Genomic DNA, 4622 nt, shown 5'->3' on the forward strand with positions numbered 1-4622 from the left:
GGTTTCTGAGAGATGTTCCAAGTGTTTTTTTATGGAAGGTTTAACTCTTTCTGCAGTGTATTAAGAGGTCAGGACTAAATTATTAGTTGTGCACAGAAGCTAACATAGCTTGCTAACAGGCTGAACTATGCATAGGCAGCTTGATATGACTTCTCTTGGGCTTATTTAGGCATGAGCTATCGAAGCTATTTACGACTGTTTGCATTTCTCTGTGATAAATGCATCAATTACACCAACAGTTAGGCTGGGAGACATAAGAGGGAGAGGGACAGAAGTCCAGAAACGAGCAGAGGGCAGCAGATAGCACAAGTAATGCTGTGGAATATTGTAAAGAAATACTAGCTACAGTAAGAGAATTAAGAGGCCTTGATTTCTGCCAGGGCTTCCTTTGGTTTGGGTCCTAAATGAACAGAAGCTTCTGATTACTCTTCTAAAGGAACTGACTTTAACAAGACGTTCCTTCCCTTTGCTTACCCGAAATTACAAAACAGTCTTTTGCAAGGTAGGAGTGATGTTTTCACAATGCCTGGAATAAAGTCTCCTCTCCGCAACACAACAGATACGGGTGTCTGCGAGTGCTCAGGGTTAGCTGTGCTCAGCTTTAACTGCCCTGGCGTGACTGCATATCCTGCCATCCCTCCTATCCTATCAATCTTAGGGAATCAGCCTTCAGCCTATTTGCATCGGAAAGAAGACTTGAATTGACAGTAAAGTATAGGCAGTCAATCCATGGATTATTGCTAGTGTTGGTACGTGCTAATTATATACTGGATAATCATACTAGAAAACATGTGGAACAGCTTTCAAACTCCTTGTGCTATTTTTAGTAAAACTCGGATATAATTACTTTGCGTTCAGTTACTGGCACTGTAGCTACCCCTTTCTGCTATATTTATAGATAAAAACATTGCTGAAGGTAATTGGTCAGGACATGCACTGTAAATAAGAGGCTAATCCTAAACTGTGCGATGTGAGGAGGAGATAGATCACTGTGGCCACTGCTCCTTTTCTCTCTAGGGCAGGTGTGCATTGCTAACCAAAGGCCAGAGCTTCTGCTTCAATGTTGAGTTTGGCACACTTGCATACCTTAATACGCCTAGGCCATCCACAGATAAGTAAAAGATGCTGTAACAAAACTGCAAGGGAGATAAAAAAGTCTTTTCAGTAGCACTGACATCACTGAGATGAGATGTAGATTTTAAGGCCTGAATCTATTGTACCATTCCCAAAGGCATTTCCCTCAGTACTGCCTCATCAGCCAAGACTGGGCAAATAATTTAGACTTTGTAGGGATTTTACATCTATTTCTGAAACAGTTTAACTGCATGTTGCCTATGATAATATCCTTTCAGGAATGGAAATTACTGTTTATGATGTGCTCCCTGAATAAGAATTTCTAGAATAATTTCTCAAAATAATCTTGTGATCATCTAACTGAAACAGTGATACTTGCAAATAAGAAATCTCTAGTTGTTGTGCGAACTGAGCTGCTGTTGGCACTGCAGATCATTCATTATGTACGTATAGGTTCACTGTTGCTGCCCAAACTCTTTTAACATATTGCTTCAAAATTGCCACTCTCCTGGGGGAATATTAGATGTCCCTCATTTCGTATGTCACAACTGAGCACAGCTGTTTACCACTGCATCACAAATAGGGAGTTTCTTCCCGCTCTGCATTTGGGTCTGCTTTTTAAATAAATGACAACGCATTTGCATTCTTTTTATTTATTTGAACACTATGATTTAAGAGCCTAAATGCAAGTTTTTCCCTTTATTTCTGCAAGTAGCACTGCAATCATAACTTACAAAAATGTTTAAAATACAAAATGTACATGAAATTACAATACAAGGCTCTGTAAACATCTAGAACTTAATCTTTATTGTCCCACATTTTTAAATATAAAACTTCAATTTGAACGATTTCCAAACCTGAAGGAATGACATCCATTATGAGTATCAAAAATAGAGTTTCAAAGCTCTGTTTGTATCAGAACAAAACTGTCATGTTATTTTCATTCTTTGGTTTAAAAAGGATGGCAGTTCCCCTGATGATAATATCAAAGTTTTACTACAGAAATTCAGATTGCTAGTTTATGATAATTTCAGAAATCACCCTCCCTGCCTCAGATTAATATAGTACCCCCAAATTTTTTGTTTTTAACATTGATCTTTGACCCTCCTTATAGAAAAGCTACCTCATCATTAAGGCTTTCCTTCAGGATAATATAACTTATTAAAACCTTTTGGGAGAGTACTCGGGGAGAAGAAAGGACTTAAGGGCAAGGAAGTGGATGCCAACAAAGTATCAACAGTTGCCGGGTTCTGTTGTTTAATGAAATTTGCATAGTCCAATAGAGATTGTGTGCTTTTCGTATCACTTAAAATTATACAAGATTAACAGTCTTCACCTACGTTATCACACAAGCTAAAATAAAATTAAGACCCTTGCATTGAAGTTTTTACAAGGCAAATACAAAACTGCTTTAGTATCCAAAGCTATATTTTTTTTAAATTTAATTTTTAAATAGGAAAGCGTCTCTATGTCTACAGGCATCAAGGTATTAAAGGCATCAGAAAATTTAGTGCATAGCAACTCTGGATTGTTTGGGCTCCTATATTTTAGGTACAGTGTGAATTCCAGCTACTTGGAGAACTTGCAAGGAGAGTCTGTACCAGTAGGATAAAGGAGCATAAATCCCATACAGTATGAAAAGCTTTTAAGTTACAATTCTCCTACAAACAATGGTTAATGCAAAAGACCAGATACGTGAATGAAAACTGGAACATGCCTTTCCACCAGCACACAGGCTGAAGACAATTACATCACTTACAGTTCTGTAGGGATTTGGGGCGGTGGGGGTGGTGTTTGTTTAAGTGTTAAAAACGTAAGGAGATATATTTCTGAGCATGTGAATCCTCTTTTAGGATCTTTATCGTAAATGAGTAGAGGACAGAGTAAAGCACCGTTGCTGAGGGACAATTACAAATCAGACTTTTCAGATTACAGGCCTGGCAGGTTTTTTTTTTTCTGCAAATTTAAAGATTTGCACCATTGAACAATACATCCACAAAAAAGAATGCTTAAGATTTCTGGCGCGCGTGTAGTGGCCTTTCATTAAGTTGTTTGAAATAACTACGAAACATCAAGATAGTAGCCTTAGGCTGCGCTCTTGAAAGGAAGTACATGATAAAGAGTTATAATTTCACCCGCTTAACGTATGGTCTTTTAAAAAGCTCGTGATTCAGCTATTACAAAGGTGCGATTACCGCTACTTTAATGGTATTGCTTGGACGCTGACTTAAATTTAGGTGTAATGTCTTGCCTGCGAAAGGCTCAATGGAAAGTTTTCCCCGTGACTGTCTGCCAAAAACACAACGTCAGTAGAATCTATGTTTACTCTTACAGGTATTATAACTCGGTAATGGTATCCACTTTAAGACTATTTTACTGTAATTGTAAGAGTCTATAATAATTTTCTGTAGAAAGAGGCTTGTGCTCCACATATGTTAAACCACTAAAATGTCCGCAATCGTCTGAACTAGTTTCAATGCAAATACACTTCCTATATTTCAAAATGCTTGAGTGTGTTTGCCCTTAATTTTCGTTAGAGCACCACGGCTCACCCAAATGAGGAACTAAAACTAACATCTTTTGAGGTTCAGTGTATTTCTGATCTTACTTTGCTGTGATTGTTGTACCCTGTATGTTCCATATCGGAAAGCTTTGTAAACGACGGTGTCTTCTGGGGGAGGGAAATGTTTGTGGCCTAAGCAGGCAGTTTCAGATCCTCTCCTAGGTTTCTAATCATAGAGGCCCGAGACTTTCAATAACTACGTAAACAGATTGTTTCAAATGTATCAGATTATGTGGGTGAGGGAAATGCATCCTTTGAGCGCAGCACAAAGTCTACTGCTGCTATGAATCTTGCGTATTTCTTTGGTAGCTTCTGCTTCACACATTTACAGTTAAACGCGGGCAAATTATACTACCTAATCACTAATTCACAGTAAATTACTTCTTAGCAAATTGACATTTAAACAGTTTAAATTTCAGGAACTGTAACTGTCATCTCCTTAGGACTTCCAAGTGGCATGGTCAGGCATACAGCATATAAAAGATACAGACGTAATCAAATGATTTATTGCATGGAAAACTCGAATGCCACTGAATTGGTGATTTCAAAACCATATTCTGTAGGGATAATAGGAACACTTAGATCCTCAGCAAATATTAAAATTTCTCCTGTATCTAACATGGCTTTGATGTTGCTGTTCCTTAATCTAAAATCCTACTGCTCAAATTTGATTACAAATGTAACTTTCTAAGAAAAAGCTATTTCAAGAAGGAGCCTGTGCTAATAAAGAATAGGAAGATTATCCACAAAGTTATAAAAGTTAAATTTTGGAATGTCATTTCTATCCCAACACTTTCATGATGGAATGGTCTTTTTGCAGCCTATCAAGTAATATTTTCAGTTTATAAACAAGTGCAGATCTATGTTTGGCTTTGCTTCCTATGAATCTAAGAAAAAAAACACTACAGTATTTGCATACACAATGGCTTCCATGGCATTGGCTTCAGATGACAGGTATGATTTGCCACTGGGAGAGCGGATTAAA

The sequence above is a fragment of the Phaethon lepturus genome, unplaced genomic scaffold, assembly GCF_000687285.1.
Source record: "Phaethon lepturus isolate BGI_N335 unplaced genomic scaffold, ASM68728v1 scaffold45900, whole genome shotgun sequence".
Lineage (NCBI taxonomy): Eukaryota > Metazoa > Chordata > Aves > Phaethontiformes > Phaethontidae > Phaethon > Phaethon lepturus.